At 47.3% G+C, this 17,349-nt stretch overlaps 1 long non-coding RNA gene across 11 annotated transcripts in view; it reads left to right on the top strand.

Moving 5' to 3' along the window:
• Nucleotides 1-17,349, top strand: part of LOC102454898 (uncharacterized) — a 105,349-nt gene that overhangs the window by 30,921 nt on the left and 57,079 nt on the right. For 2 of the 11 annotated variants that reach the window (XR_012904233.1, XR_012904232.1), the window contains exon 1: nt 12,829-12,875. The exons of the other annotated variants lie outside the window; for them this stretch is intronic. This is a non-coding gene — a long non-coding RNA (uncharacterized LOC102454898). Of the gene's footprint in view, nt 1-12,828; nt 12,876-17,349 lie in introns of those variants that run through there. 11 annotated transcript variants of the gene reach the window in all.

Below are 17,349 nucleotides of genomic sequence, written 5' to 3'. Positions count from 1 at the left end.
TAACAACACTAACACTTTATTATGAAGAGAGCTGACAAAGCTTAGCTAAGCCTAGGCGTGTTTATAGGGTGTATCAGTAGTCCTATGTTATTAAGCAGCATTGCATGCATGCATTATTCCATTTACTGCCATTGGTGAAAAAAAACCAAGACCCACTCAATGCAATATTGATCTCCCATGGTTCAGAAAACTCTCTGGTTCGGTACTGGTCAGATCCCAAGGGCCGATAAAGAAAAGTTATTTATTAGTTCCCATAATAGAAGAACTAGAGGACACAAAATGAAATTAATGGGGAGCAGGTTTAAAACTAATAAAAGTTCTTCTTCACACAGCGTGTAGTCAACCTGTGGAACTCCTTGCCAGAGGAGGCTGTGAAGGCTAGGACTATAATAGAGTTTAAAGAGAAGCTAGATAGTTTCATGGAGGTTAGGTCCATAAAAGGCTATTAGCCAGGGGATAAAATGGTGTCCTTGGCCTCTGTTTGTCAGAGGCTGGAGAGGGATGGCAGGAGACAAATCGCTTGATCATTGTCTTCGGTCCACCCTCTCTGGGGCACCTGGTGCTGGCCACTGTCAGTAGACAGGATACTGGGCTAGATGGACCTTTGGTCTGGCCCAGTACGGCCGTTCTTATGTTATTGGACTAGAGAGTTTCAACCTGTGTTTCACTATTGGTTCCTGCAGACTTTAGAGTGATACAGTTTATTTTACTGCCCTGGATAAGTAGCTAGAAAGATGGCTAGATTCCAAGGTGCTTCAGGAATTTGGGAGAGATATTATCCAGTTCACAGGCTTTACCTGTTTTTAGTATTTTGACTGCCTTTCTATTTCATCTGCAGTGAAAAACTGGAAGTCTTTAGTTTCAGGTATGAACTATTTATATTGCTGCACTTTCTTCTTCACCTATCCTTCAAACTTTTTGTCTGGTCTGCCTTTGTGACATTTATTGGGTGGGTAGAGATTCCGTTTGGAGAAAATGGATAATGATGCTGTGCTGGAGGCTTCTGAGTCAGAGAGTTTTCTGATTAGTGCCCTAGCTTTGCAGCTGAATCTTTACACCATTATTTCCACTGTGGCCTGCTCTCTCATCTTGCTCTTCTAAAAGCATTCAAGCTAACAGAAAGATATGTGGTAATGTTTGGATCTCTCTTAATATTCTCTGAGCAATTCTGCACACTCCTATGTACGCGGGGAATATAGGCTTGATGAGAACCTCTCGGAATTGACTTAGTGGCAGCTTTATAAATGTGTATCTTGTGAATTATATATAAGTTGCTTCCACAGAGATGCATGGGATACAGTGATGTAATGGCCAATGAATTGTGTGTAAGTCGGCTAGTTTGATTTCCAGTAGTTCCAGTGAGGATTTTATTACTGCTTACAATAGTTACTCCAACTTCAGTAAGGATTGGACAATATCAAGAAGTTTTTCAGTGCACTTGATTGTAACTTGAAGTAGATGATTGCATTTGCTGGTGGTCCGGGTGAGTTCAGAGGAGCATCACTGAGGTCTGTGTTAGTGAGGAGTGATTCTATATCACCAAGATATACTCTAATGTCGGTAGCACGTCCATATTTACTATGCAGAAAGTAACTCATAACTCACCTTCCATGTTAAGGCAGCTGGCAGAAATGGAGTTGACATGCTTCCTAAAGGCAGATTATTTCCATGTTATATTTGGAGGCTAGGAATTGAAGAATGGAGCATTTAGCATCTGAGAAACATTCAGTGTTTAGCTGAAGAATTTTTAGGATTGGATCAATGTCCAAGGATTTTTGACCATGAATAAGATCACTCAGATCATTTGAAAGTGCATGCTGACCAGGATCTGAAAGATTTGGCCTGCTTGTTTCAGCTCTGGTATATAGGATAGGTATGCAGCAGACAACCCAGAGGATATGAAGTGTATAAATCTTGACCCATTGAAGTAAATGGCGGGAGAGGAGTATGAACAACTTAAAACATGGGACCACTGACCCTCTGAAAAATCGGAGTATGTAGAAGCAGACAAAAAAAACCCACCCACTAATGCTCTGGGCTTCCCCCGACAGTGGAGCAAGTCAATGCTCATGTTCCAGCACTGCAGCAAGAGGATACGCCTCTGGCTGGTGACATGGAGGCTTGCCATGGACCAGATAAAATTAAACTGGAGGCCAGATTGAGCTTTTGAGTTTCCCCAGGGGTTTCCCCGCCCCTGACTTAAAGGTTCTGGTAGTATGACGTGAGGTTCAGGCAGAACGTATAATCCCTGATAGCAGTTGAGGGGCGGAGACACATGATGCCTGCCCACACAAAGTAACCCTATCAAAATATAGGCCAAAAGATGAGAGATTTCCACATATACAAGGGACATTCATTCATCTAATTCATACTGAAAGTCATTGGGGACGTAAATCCCGTCTGTGTCTTTGAAAATATACCCAATAGTTTTTTTCTGTTCACTTACTAGAATTATGTAAATATTCTCTTTCAGAGAATAAGCCAATCTGCTCTGTTCTTCTTTGAGTGATGTCCCTATGGGTGCTTCACTGTTGGTATCAGGCTCATCCCAGGGCTGCAGATTGAGACTTTTCCAGCAGCATCTGCTTGGACCACACATGCGCAGGGGAAGGAGGGGGAGATTCTTCGGAGTTAGCGCAAGCAGCTCAACTCCCCTCAGTTGTCTTTGTACCACTCTCGGTCGCAGATGGAGTCCGATCCTCTCCTCCCTTTTGGGTACCTGTAGTTAAGAATTCAGTTATTGGTTAGTTTAAAGTTCTTCTTCTTGTTATTCCTTATTTACATTTGTTACTTAAAAAAAACAACCCTTATTCCTCCATGTAAATAGTTATGGCATTGTCACTGGTTCCCCCAAATAGTCCCAGACTCCACCCGTATGAGACGAAAAATGTCTACGGCATTAGGCGCCTACATGTGGTTCTCTCTGACTGGTCCTACTCTGGACCGTGTTTGTGTTCGCAAGAGCCCCTAGGGGTTTGGCGTAAATGTACCCCCAGGGTTGGGGAAGGGGGCTCGGGCCCTCCCTCTCTCAGAGCCCCGACACTCGTCCCTACTCAATGGAGGGGGCTGTAGCCCCTAAACCCTCCACTCACGGGTTCCACAGCCCTGCCATGGGCCACTTCTTCCCCGACGACCCCTATGGCTCCCAGTGCGGAGCCAGGCTCACCATCCCTCTCCTCTTGGGGTGGGCATCCTCTCGCTCCAGCTTGTCACCCCTTTTGTCCGGGCTCCTTACCCCTTTTAAACTGTCCGCCTCGGCGTCTGCTGCCGGCCCCACCCCCGCGCTTCCTGCCCTGCTCCTCCGGGGCTCACGCGTGATGGCACTGGCAACGTCATCCGGTTGCGCTGCGTTTGCTTGGCAGTCCGCAATCACGGTGCCGCCGGCTGCTTCTGGCACGCCCCTTTCGGCCCTGCGGCTATCCGCCACCTGCCTGCCGCCACGTGGACCCCCCTCCTGATCTCCAGCCCATGGTCCGGGGCCACCTCTAGTGCGGGGCGGCGCTGCCTCACTGCCTGCCCCGTCACAGGCGTCAACACCGCCGTCAGGCAGCATAGTAAAACCGGGCCTGCCATGGCCCTTTTGAGAGAGACAGAGAGAAAATAGGAAAGGATTGCAGAAAGATTACAAGAGTCTATTACAACATACAAGAGACAGGTAGACAATGCTGAGTCAAAAAAAAGAAAAGAAAAAGAGCCCGCCTCATGCAAAAGCGGAGCAAAAAATTAAAAAAAACCCTGCCTCTCCTGGGTTTAAAATGTGCGGCAAGCTTTGCAACCCTCTGGCCACTTCAGATGGCAATGGGTCATGTATTTGCTGCTTGGGAGAAGCCCACATTCCGCAGAAATGTGTGCACTGTTGTATCCTTATGGCAAGGGCCTGGAAAGACAGAACTCAGACTCAGGATGTTGCTGTTTGATAAGGCTCTGGAGCCTCAAAAGAGCTAAGGAGGGGAGTATTTAGTAACAGACTCCAACTAAACATAAAAAATGGGCAGGTCCGCCTTCATCTAAGTGGCCTGCAAAAAAGGGAGTATCTCCAGCCTGCTCCCTCCCTCCCGGAGTCAGCACGGGAGATAAATCGGGCACCTCTGGCACGGGGTGCCCCAGTGCCACATCGGTCACAGAACCGAAACCACAAACTCCACAGTCTGCAGCATCGACACCAGCAGCTCCGAAGGTGTCGGACGTCCGGGAACTGGACAAGACACCGGCACTGCCAGTGCCATAGGTGCCGAGCAAAATGCTGGCACCAACAAAGGCCAAGGTGAAGTTGACCGAATCCTTACCTCAATCTCTCAGCCCAGGACTGGTGCCTTCCCCACTAGCACTGCGTTCATTGGCACCACTTGAGCATTCCTCTATTTGCCACTTCTTTGCTTGCAAGCACAGTCATGACGTTCTGGTGCCAATGTTGAGGATACATTAGAGATCACCACGCAAGATCCCCCACAGACAATGTTCTTGGTCCTCATCATCCATCATGGGATCCCCCCATTCACCAGGATCACCAGTCCTTTCGCACTACAAGTGAATAAGATGATCATTGCAGGAGCGTGTTTTCCTCCCCAGTAAGATCAACTACACCCAATGAGGGGCACCGACCATGATATTCCTATCACCATCCTTCATCTCCAGATTGGTCTTACCACATTGGTGCTCTAACTGGGGAGAAGTGTTGCTGTGTTGGTGGCTTTCCACCCTCCAATCAATGCGGTTTTTGACATTTGCGCAAACTATCGTGAAGAGATTTCTTAGAGGGCTGCATAACCTTAACCTTCTGCACAGACCTTTAGCCCTCATGTGGGATCTGGACCTTGTGTTCAACACACTAATTAGACCTCTGTTTGAGCCCTGTGTGATGGACCCAGCAGGGTCCGCACTAGGAGCGGGGGAGGCCCCCCCTCCCGAGCGGGAAGCGGCGGCCATGGACGGCCAAAAGCCGCTCGGCACTGAGCCGCTGGCCCCGCCGCGGCAGGAAGCGGGGGCGGGCGCGCGCTGGGGGAAGCGGGGGAAGCCCCGGACAGCAGCGAAACGCCCAGCTAGGGCGCAACGGTTTGCGCCCCGGGGCGGAGCCACATGTGTGCTCCGGTGGGAGCCGGACTGGAGAACCCCGGAGGGGGTGGGGCTTACGCCCCTGACGTCACCCGCCCGCGCCCATAACAGGGGCTCGGGGACGCTCAGAGGGGGGGGGAGCGAGAGGGCAGCCACCCTGGCTTCCTGGCACCCCAAGCACCCGGCCTTCCGGGCAACGAAGGGAGACGACACCGGCATCTGGTGACTCGCCCTGGGATGGGCACGGCGTCTGCGATGGGGTAAGTGACTTAACCTTGCGCCGGCCCAGGGGGCCGGCGGCGCGGGAGTGGAAGGAGTCCGAGGCGGGGCCGTTTCGGCGCCTGTGGGCAGGCGAGTTTCGGGCGGCTGCCCCGCCTGCTGTGGGGGGATCGCTTTAAGGCACCCGCCCCACTTAGGGCCTCGGGCTGGGACCCGGTGGCGAGGGTGGGCCCGGGTCCCCCACTCCCCACACCCTGACCTCAGCGCAGGTCTTCCAGGCTGTAATAGCCGAACACACTACCCAACCTCCCCCTGCCAAGAGGGTGAGAGAGGAAGGGATCAAGACTAGAGGGATGGCTCAAGAGCCCCGGCCAGGGGCCGCCCGGGAAGGCACCGGACTGGGTCCGCCGAGCCCCCTCGTCCCCATACAGGGCGAGGGGTGATCGCACCCAGTCCCGGGCTCACTTACGGACCCCGGACATCGGGACTACGAGGTTCTCGAAGGCGGTGGGTTCGCGGAGCCCCACCCCACCCCGCCGGCCCCGGCCCGGGGCGCGGACAGGGGTAACGGGGTGTGGCGCTCGCACCCTTAAAACCCACCACACCCTTGGCCACATGCTCGCTCCCCCTATTAACAGCAAAGACGGTGTTTTTAATAGCAATCGCATAGGTGAGATGATTTAGTGAGAGTGCTGCACTTATAGCATCACCACCTTACACTCTGTTTCATAAAGACAGATTAGTCCTCCAACCCCACCCCTCCTTTCTATTTAACGTATGCTCAGAATTTCACATTAACAAATCCATTGTCCTCCCTACCTTTCATCCAAAGCCTTATGCTTCGTGTGAAGTGGTGATATAATGCACCCTGGATGTCCCCGGGACATTATCGTTCTATACAGGCAGTCCCCGGGTTACATGGATCCAACTTACATCGGATCCCTACTTACAAATGGGGTGAGGCAACCCCGCACTAGCTGCTTCCCCCCAGCAGACCAGGGAGATGCGAAGCTAGCGCCCCCCCAAGCAGACCCAGGAGACGCGGAGCAGCTTTTCTCAGCAGACACCTCAGCTTGGGAATAAAGGACTGAGGGAAGTGAGGTGTGGGAGAATAAAACTGAGCTCTGGAGAAATGTTTGGCTAGAGATTTCCCTACAATAGGTACCAGTTCCGACTTACATACAAATTCAACTTAAGAACAAACCTACAGTCCCTATCTTGTACGTAACCCGGGGACTGCCTGTATAGACCATACATGGCCTTTCTGCAAATCACAAACACTATTTCTCTGCCTTGAGGAACATTTTCAAGGCACACCATTATCTTCACCGCGTATTTCCAAACTAATTACATTATAGATCACCCAATGTAACTCATTGCAAAACAGACCACTTCTGACACCCCCAAGAGCATATTTTACACGGGCCATAGCTACCTCAAGGATATTTGCGTGGCAGCTACGTGGTCATCCAACCACACCTTCATGAGACATTATGGAATATCCTCATGAATGGAGACAAGTTCTGCTTTTGCTCACGTGATTCTGTCATCCATAATCTGAAGCCTGCCTATAGTACTGTGAGTACTGCTGTAGAGTCACCAGCAGTGGATCACCCATGGGGACATCACTCAAAAAAGAAAGGGAGTGCAGTATCGATGGTTCTTCAAGATGTGTGTCCCTGTGGGTGTTCCACAACCCATCCTTCCTCCTATCTTCTTCAGCTCCATTCTATGCAACTGGGTGTACACGAAGAAAACTGAGGGGAGTCATGTCATTTGCGTGAACTCCAAAGGTGTGAACAACATGCACTCCCTCTTGCATATGCACAACCTGACCAGAGAGATGCCCCGTGGGTGCTCCACTGTTGGGATGAGCCTGACACCAACAGTGGAGCACCCACAGGGAACATCTCAAAGAACTGTCCTTACTGCACAGTGTAACTTCCCTTTCCGTGATGTGCCTGGATCAAGTGTACTGAATCAAAGCCGCTGTGAAACAGCGGATATACAAAAGAGTAACGAAGATGCAAAAAAACTGAAGCTTTGTCTTCAAATCAAAAGTGGCCAACCATGTTTTTAAAATGGGATTGAACTAGGGAAAAAATAGCAGTAATCAGTTTTCACAGTCTGTCCATATCTTTGAAATCATAACACTAAAAGCAGCATAAATAGGATATGCTCTGAGCAGTGTCATGTCTCCACACAGCAGCTCTCACTCAAGACTGTGTCCAAAAGCACAACAATCTATTGCAACAAACTCTCTTTCAGTCTTTTATTTGTTAACCTAGTCCTGTAATGTACTGTACAGACACATGACACTGAAGCATTCTGTTTATAGACATACCACATTTTATAACTTATGAAAAATAAGAAATACCTGTTTTTAATTTTTTCTAAGATCCTATGAAAATACAAAAAGATCAGCCTGGACATTTTTGTAGCTAATGTGGTTTTAATTATTCCACCGCACTCTTAGTTTTGAAATTTATGTGATTGAAATCTCAGGTTTTCATAGTCATATAGCAAAGATTTTTGTTGTATCTTCTAGAATGCAATTGTCAGAAAAACTTAAATAGCTGCAGCTAATAACGTCTTGAAGTGCATCATAATCTAATTATAAATTAAATGTAAATTGTTTCACATAACATTTATATTTCCCTGTGTGCGATTGTAGATATAGGAAATGCTATGTGCAATATGCTAACCACCTGCTTATTAAAAATATTCATTTTGAAAATATGCATTTTTAAAACTAATACACTGTCAAAAGCCAGCAGTGATGAATAAAAGACAATCCATGCTGTATATTAAGAAGAATTTAGCTGAGTAAGTGGAAAAGTATCTTTTGATCTGCAGGATCTTCCCTCACTGAATTTTTCATAAGTAAATTACTGTATTATCATTCATATAATAGTCCATTTCTTTGAAAACCTTCATTCAGTAATCATCCATCTTTCAAATGATGCACAATTCTTGTGACAATTAATTTGTGCCTTTGATAAGCCAGCCTTCACTGCAAACTGTTTATAGCTTCCATTATTATTAATTCACTTAATTCTCCAAGAGCCCTGAGAATTGAATGCATACAACTGCTCAGTACTGTCTATTTGGCGTTTGAAGTTCAAAAATGCAAGTATTTTTGGCACAGGAACACCGAACAGTATCTTTTCTGTTTTTTTCTTCATAAGCTTTTGCAGCTTTCTATTTTTAACCTTTTGAGACTTAATCGTCCTAGGCTCAGCTGTGTAAATCGAGTCACCCCAATAAAGCCAAAGGAGCTAGTATGATTGATAACTGAATCCAGCTCCCTTGCTGTCAGTTTTACCAGCCTTCAATTGAACTAATCTCCCAGCTGCCTTAAGCACATCCACATCCTACTGTACCCCCCTGAATCATTTTCAATTACCTCCTTAATACATAACCCTCAGTAATTCTTTCCTTCCAAAGCCTTCTAAATCCTTCTAGTATTTTTTTTCTTTTTCTAAAACTTAACTAATTGTTAGAAGCATTTGTACCTCTTTGAAATCATACTTCAGAATGTATTGTGGTATGTTGACTCTGAGGGCTAGAGTTTCTAAGCAGCTTTGAAAATAATGAGATTTGTGTGCAAGGCTCCCATGGACTGCTTTGAAGATTTACTCTTTATAGTTAAAAAGTTTTAAAAGAATCAGTTTCTTTGTTATGTTCTCTTGTAAACAAAGTACCAAAGCATGTAGGCTTTACAATGAAGATTTTCCCCAAGATATTTCACTTTGGGTCACACATGCTCCACTTTTACAATACAGTTTTTTAAACTAGCGATGTTAGTGTATAGTTGATTACACGATTAACCAATAAGACTGGGCTTATCGTTAATCATATTTACTACATACACCCACCTTAATTGCTGCCTCTGTATCAGAGGCAGCAAGGGGCTGGGAGGTGGTGCCCATGGGGAACGAGCTTTTAAGATGACTCCTCACACATGCCTCCCACAGAGGCAGCCTCCCACAGAGGGGGGTAGGCGGGAGCCAACATGCACGGGGAGCCAGTTTTTAAGTTGGCTCTGTGTGTGCCAGCTCTGAGGAGCCACCTGTCCCCCATTGCTGCCTCCCACACAGACAACATTGGGAGGGCTTTTGTCTGCTTCCCCTTGCCTCTGTGAGAGGCAGCAGGGGAGCGTGTAGATGGCTCCACGGAAGCCAGCTCCTGCCTCATATGTGTCAGCTCCTGTGCTGATGCTTCTGTCGGAGGCAGCGGAGGTGAGGGGAGAAGGCAGCTCTGCCAGAGTGGGCACGTGTGGGGAGCCAGTGTAAAAGCCTGCTCCCCATGGGCACTGGCTCCCACCCCTCCTTACCAGGTTTTCAAAAACAATAAGTTCTTGAAACAACTCCTTGTTGTTTTTGTAGATACAGACTAACATAGTCTGACCCTTTTTCAAGATAATTTATGAATAAGTTGAACGGCACTGGTACCCATACCTAGCTCGAGCACACTACTTCTACCTTTTGTTTGCTGGCAACATTTTCGTGATCATGTAACAATCCTTTAATTACTTCAATAGACAAAAATGAGTAGTCCTGTGGCACCTTGGAGACTAATAAATATATATAATAGTATAATGAGCTTTCGTGGCCAAAACCCACTTCTTCAGATGACATGATCTTGAGAGGCAGCAAGGGGTAAGAATACAGGGGTGGCAAAATTTGCAGAGGATACAAAATTACTCATTTTACTTAATTTTAACTCAAGCAGAACAGCTTCAACAAACAAGAAAGGAGCAAGCCCAGAGCTATTACAGAACAGGGGTAGACACTAGTACCAGGGCAGATTCAGATCCACACCTGTACAGTCTAAGCCTACAGCCAAACCTCCAGGTGACAGGAAGTTGGAAGCAGTTCCTGGCCTAGCCAAAATTTAATTAAAAACGAGTGGTCCCGTGGCACCTTAGAGATTAACAAAAATATATAGGATTACGAGCTTTTGTGGTTTAATACCATGGATGGTGGGTGACCCCATGGCTTGGGGAGGCAAACCTCCCCCCCAGCCGCACCAGAGTCCATGCTCCCCCCTGCACTGTAGCCTGCTGGCTCCTGCCCAGCCTCTCCCCGCCCCAGTGTGGCTGCTGGCCCTTGCCTCATTCCAGTCCCAAGGTAGCACCCTCAATCTCCCCTACCCCAAAGCTCGAGAGAGCTAGTGGGCAGCAAGGCTCCAGCCTACCACAGTCCCAGAGCATCAATTGGCAGCACAACTGTAGCCTCCTCCAGCTTCACAGAGCCCATTAGAGGGTGCAGCCACATCCTCCCCTGGCTCCGGAGGCCTGGCAGGTAGCGGGGCTGCAACCTCCCCTAGATCTGAAGGTCTGCAGTACTGGCCAGCAGGCCTGGCACAGGACTGGGGTCATGCTGCAAGTATCCTTGACCAGCAAGGACCTCCTTATTCCTGAAAATAGTCAGCGTAGCGGCATTGCGCGAGAGGGTTTTTCTTGTGCAAGAAGGGGTTGTGTAGACAGCTCCTTCTTGCGCAAGAGCCTCTTCTGCAAAATGGCGGATCATTAGATATGCAAATGAGGCTCGGCGATATTCCACGCTTAGCCTTATTTGCATAGCTCTGACGCAAGATTGTGCCAGTGTAGACATAGCCTGCAAGTGCTGGTTCAGCTCCTGTTTATGCTCCCTGAGAAGGGAGTTGAACAACATCTCAAATGAATGGCCTATCTTAGCAGGTGGTAAGAGGTGGCAGTGCCTTTAGCCTTTTTTAGTGACAGCTGGTCATGTTCAGTAAATATTAAATGAGAACTGAGCCATTTTTTTTTGGCTCCCTTCCTCTGTACTCCTGTGTGTTGGGTGCCTGCCCCAGAGGCAAGGAGGTGCTGGTTCACATTCTCTTGATGAGAAATGAGTGTCACTGCAAGTGTTCCACTTTAGCTATAGATTAACTGAGGCACAGCAAGCATGTAGAGCCCTCTATGGTATGGGGGTTAGGGTGCCCACCTAAGCTATAAGTGCACCTGGATCAAATACCTGATCTGCCATCCAGCAAGACCTCTGGGTGTCAGAGTAGAGCCCTTCTAGCTGATCAAGAGTCCATTTGCAGCCCTTCCTGCTCTTTTTATTAAAGAGGAATTGCTGCTGAGCACTAACAACCCCCACTCTTGCCCACCACTATCAGGATACAGGTCCAGGTAGACCCCAGGAGACTCCCCTGCTCTTTTGACCTCCTGGGGAGAGTTAGGTGGGTGAGTATAATCCCTATCTGAATCTCCTCCCCATCCTAAGAACGGCCTCTTGAGAAAGAGAGGGGATTTGGACAAGGAGGGCTCACCACAAAGTTGCAGTCACCTAGGAGGTAGGAAATCCCTGTGCAAACTCCTGCTGAACAGGCAGCAGGGGGGTTTGAACTAAGCTCTCCTACAACCCAGGCAAGGATCCTAACCACTGGACTAGAGATTGAGGGTAACTGAGGTGGGTGAAACTGCCACTTGATGAGGCAAACTTCCCCACCTGTGACCCCATCCATACACTACAATTGGCTCCCCTTCCCTCTTATACCTGCCACCCATGATTACAGTTGTGAATCCTGAGCAAAGACAAGTCCTCCCTCCCATCAAGAATCAGGCATCCCCTTTGGGGGTCAGGGCTTATGCCACACCTTCTCCTAGCTGGTTTAGGCAGCTCTCTGCTTAGCATGATTGCTTCTGTGAATCTTTTTAGGTGACTAATTCTTACCATGCATTGTATAGAAAGGTTGGGTGTGTAATTTGGTGTGAATTTCACTAGACTGCAGGATGACTTAAAACTCTGGCATTGCCGTGTTGAATTCCCCTTTTCTAAATTTACCCTTAGTAATCCGATTCTTTCAGGGTGAACCACCCTTATTCTGTGCTTTTACTGTCCCGAGCTTCATTAACCCCCCACTTTGGATTGTAAGCATTGTTCCCATTAGTTAAGTGGGTTACTTTTGGTTTGCCTGCCAAGTTTCCTATTAAGGCCTAAGCACTGTGCTTATGGGTGTAGGTTGTTTTCCCCAGTTGGAGGCAACACCCTCTTATTCTTGTGCCACACTTATCCTCCTGGCTCAGCGGATTTATGTCTTCTACTTAGTCTGTTGCCCACAAAATGACACATCTGTCCAAGGCAAAGAGGTGACCTCCCCATGTAAGACACACTGCAGTGAATTTTTTAAAATGGCAGAGAAAAAAGCTGAGACTGTACCTTGCTTAGGGGAAGAATGAGACCAAGTTGGGGTTACTTTTTTTTAAAATAGATTTTTTTTCAGTTTGAGTCTCCATCCCAGGCCAAAGAGGAAACCATGCTGTGTTATAAAGCCTTTAAATATGTGAACACTCATGACAACTTTTGTCATAATAAGGATTGTATATGATTACAGAAGTTAAATTCTTGGGCACCATATCTATGTGCATTGTGATGGATCAGCAAAGCAGAAGACTAGGCTCTCAACTGTATTTTCCTTTCCTTGGCTAGGTAAGGGGAAAGGTCCTGAAACAGGAAGTGGCTGGCTGCAGTTGACCTGACACAGAATGGGAGCCACATGCCAGCAAGGAGCTGGAAAGAAGCCCATAGTCACCTGCAGAACAGACTCTGGCTTCCAGATGATACAGCTAGGTGCAGACCTGTGTGGGGTTTACTGGGGAGCAGCAGCGGCAGCAGGTGGATAGGAAGCTCATAGGGAGACCAATAAGAGCACATAGGGAGACCAATAAGAGACACTAATGAGAATGGCCTGGAACTCTGCAAGGGAACATCTACATAGCAGGGCTAAAGCCAAATTAAGCGGTTCAACTTCAGCTATGTCAATTGCATAGCTTAAGTGGAAATAGCTTATTTCAGCTTTTGGCACTTCTACACAGCAGGAAGTCCAAGTTAGAGCACTCTTCCTCTGACTTGCCTTACTCCTTGTGAAATGAGGGTTACAGGAGTTGGAGTAAGAAGTCCTCCAGCTCAACATTATTTTGACATTATGTCAAAATAACTGCTTGATGTGTAGATGCAAACTGTTATTTCAGAATAACGTCAGTTATTTTGATATAACACTGCTGTATAGATATAGTTCCTGTGCCTACTTGCTGGAATAGATCCTGCACTGGAGAGGGAACCCCAGGTACTAAGGCTGAAGAGCCCTGACTCTTGATTTGGATTGCCCCCTGGAAACCAAACTGCCATTACTCACTTTGAACCGTCACTATCTAAGTCTCTGTACCTAGGGGTGGGGAATTTTTTTTGTGGTTGGGGACACTGACCCACAGAAAAATCAGTTGGGGGGACGGACGACAAGGGATGCACACAAGTGTGAAGCAAAAACAAAACAAATCAAAACACACAACCATCCCAACCTTTCCACCTCCCAGCTTCTCTGGTCTTAATTCATTTAAAATGCTCAAGCCAGCAGGAGGGACCCAGCATGAGCCAGGAATCAGCTGTCCCAACTTGCCCTGGGTCCCTTCTGCTGTGCTTTAGCCTTTTAAATGGGTTAGGAGCTGACAGGTTCTTAATCCATTTAAAAGACAGAGCCACAGCAGCATTAGCTCCTGGGAGCTAACCCCACTGTGGCTCCCTGCTTATTGACTAATCGACGATTGACTAGCCGATTAGTTGGTTAAACTAAATTTAACATCCCTAATCCTGATGTGGACAAGAGTGAATGGGGGTTTTTACTACCCAGTTGCAATTCCTCTTTAATAAAAAGAGCAAGAGCAACTGCAAGTGGCCTCTTGATCATCTAGAAGGGCTCTACAGGCCCTGCTGCCTGCCAGAATAGGCATTTGAACCAGGGAAACTCATACCATCAATGCCTATTTAATGGTTGTGTCCTAGCCTGAAATAGAAACACTGTGGCTTTGTCTACATTATGGCTTTTGCTGGAAGAGGCAATGCAAATGAAGCACTGATTAGCAGATTGTCACGCTTCATTTGCATAATCTATTCTGAGCCGTTTTTGTGCAAAAACCCCTTGCACAAAAACGGCTCAGAATAGATTATGCAAATGAAGTGCAATAATATGCTAGTCAGCACTAGTTTTGCTTTGCCTCTTCCAGCAAAAACTGATAGTGTAGACAAAGCCCGAGGGAGCCAGCACATTGACATGCCTCTCAAGTCATTGGGCTAAGAGCTGTGGTAGGAGGTAAGAGATCAAGAAGTAAGGATGGGATGTGAACTCCCACCTGCTGGGCACACACCCAACCAGTACGCTACACAGGTCTGTTTGTTGAGGTTTTGGCTGGATGAATATGTACTGCAAGTGGATCAGCTTCAGCAGACAAAAGCAGATGAAGCCCACAAGTCAGCATAGCACCTATCCCAGCACTTAGGCCATTCACTTGAAAGGTTCCCTTCTCAACAAGCATAAAAAAGGGGGATTTGAACCCCAAGCTAAGCACACACCAACCTGCTAGGCTCCACAGGGCTGATTGCTAGCCTTGTGACCCCCATGTATATGGAATGACAGTGGAACAACTGAAGCAGAACAGGGCGAGGCAGCAAACGCCTGGAAATCATTTCTTCATCCAGCAGTAGGGCATTCAGCCATAGCTGCTCAAGTTCCTTTTGAACCCACATCACCCACATAGGAAGTTAAGCACCCAGCTCACTGGACTACACATTAGGGCTGTCAATTGACCTCCATTAACGCCTGCAATTAACGCAGGACAGGATTAATGTGTTAATCCTTTTAATACATTAATCACAGGCATTAATGCTGCGCTGCCCCTTTGAAGTGCTGCTCCGGAGTGGCACTTCAAAGGGGCTTTGCAACATGGAGCTGGGGATCAGCTGGAGTCCCCAGCTAATCCCAGGCTCCTAATGCACTGTCTCTTTGAAGCACTGCTGCAGCGCTACATGGAGCCCAGGAGGTTTGATGCATTGCCTGCCAAGTGCTCTGGTGGCTAAGTCACTGGTTGCCGATGGGCAGGCTCCTTTTAAAAAGGTGCATTCTTGTTACTATGGCAAGTGAAACTTAGACAACAGGAGGGGATGGGTGAGTGGATTCAGGAGCCAGTGGTGCAAGTTGCACTGCGTTTACTTGAACCCCTGAACTCTACAGGGCTCACAGAAATATGGTAGATCCCACTATAGTGACATGTCACAGTGTTCTCATGGTGAGTTTTGCTGATTGAGATCATATAGAAATGTTATGTATACCATGTACTGTTATCTTTAATTTCAATGCTTATTAATTTCAATGCTTATAATTTTTTTTCAATGCTTATAATGATACCCATGGCTTCCTTGCAAGACATAATTCCTAGAGCTCCCCTCTCTCTCATCCATTCACAGTTCTCTAGAAGCCCATGCTTCTACTCCACAAAGCTATTATTTACAACTGTTTTAGAATCAAGTTTCTGATCCTAAGTAGATGGTGTTTTTCTGCACTACAATATGACTACTCAGCATCCCCATCCCCATTTAGTTGTTTACTTCTGATGCTAGACTACGAAACCTCACTCTTTCTCTTTAACTGATGTTAAAATTGTCAGTAATTGATCAGTCTTTGTGTTTATGGTTTCCACAAACTCACATTGATCCTTGGTGCTTGAATCTTCAAAGAAATGAAATGTCAGCAGTAAAGCAGATGTCTCCATCTGTCAGGCTTAAGTATTTTGTTTGTCCTCTTTGGAAACTTTCTCTGCAGAGAAGGCATGGCCCTCAGTTCTTCTGGCTGCATAAAAAAGGCATGCAAAGTTACATATATTTTAAATAAAAATCAATGCATCCTACTATGTTGTTTACCTGCACTTGTATTTCTTGATATAGACGCTCAAACCTTTATTTTCAATTCATTAATAATAAAATCATATAATTAGTTTTCCCTACAGTGTATGGTAGGAGGAGAGTTTCCTTTGCTCAGGCTATGTTTCATTATACTGCAAGACACGTAGGGTATGTCTACACTACAAAGTTAATTCGAACTAACAGACGTTAGTTCGAATTAACTTTGATAGGCGCTACACTAGCAAACTGCTAGTTCGAACTTAATTCGAACTAGCGGAGTGCTTAATTCGAACTAGGTAAACCTCATTCTATGAGGACTAACGCCTAGTTCGAATTAAGTAGTTTGAATTAAGGGCTGTGTGGCCACTTAATTCGAACTAGTGGGAGGCTAGCCCTCCCCAGCTTTCCCTGGTGGCCACTCTGGGCACCACCAGGGAAACTCTTCTGTCCCCCTCCTAGCCCCGGAGCCCTTAAAGGGGCACAGGCTGGCTACGGTGCCCGTGCCAGGTGCAAGTCTGCCAGCACCCAGCCAGCAGACCCTGCACCTGGCACGGCTCGAGCCAGCCACCCGCTGCCACCCAACCCTCCGCCTCTTCCTGGGAGCAGGCTGGCGGCTCCCGGGAGCCCGCCCAGATCCGTAAGAGGAGGGCGCCCGCCTGGTCTAGTGCAGACATTGTGGACCTCATCCACGACCTCCGCACTAGGCACAGGAAAGTGGCCATCTAGGGCAGGATAGCTGCCAGGATGGCCACCCAGGAGCAGGTGTGCATGAAAATCAAGGTGGTCCAGTGAGACCCCCAACCCTGAGCCCTGAGCTTAGAATGGCAGTACTGGGTCAGACCAAAGGTCCATCTAGCCCAGTAGCCTGTCTGCCGACAGCGGCCAACACTAGGGACCCTGGAGGGGATGGACTGAAGACGACCAAGCCATTTGTCTCGTGCCATCCATCTCCAGCCTTCCACAAACAGAGGCCAGGGACACCATTTCTATGGTTAATACCACTCCATGGACCCAACCTGGCTAATACCACTCCATGGACCCAACCTCCATGACTTTATCTCACTTCTCTTTAAACTCTGTTATAGTTCTAGCCTTCACAGCCTCCTGCAGCAAGGAGTTCCACAGGTTGACTATTTGCTTTGTGAAGAAGAACTTTCTGTTATTAGTTTGAAGCCTGCTACCCATTCATTTCATTTGGTGTCCTCTAGTCCTTCTAGTATGGGAACTAATGAAGAACTTTTCTTTATGCACCCTCTCCACACCACTTGTGCTTTTATAGACCTCTATCATATCCCCCCTCAGTCTCCTATTTTCTAAGCTGAAAAGTCCCAGTCTCTTTAGCCTCTCTTCATATGGGACCTGTTCCAAACCC

The sequence above is a fragment of the Pelodiscus sinensis genome, chromosome 5 (assembly GCF_049634645.1).
Source record: "Pelodiscus sinensis isolate JC-2024 chromosome 5, ASM4963464v1, whole genome shotgun sequence".
Lineage (NCBI taxonomy): Eukaryota > Metazoa > Chordata > Testudines > Trionychidae > Pelodiscus > Pelodiscus sinensis.
This window is presented reverse-complemented; position numbering and strand designations above follow the sequence as displayed.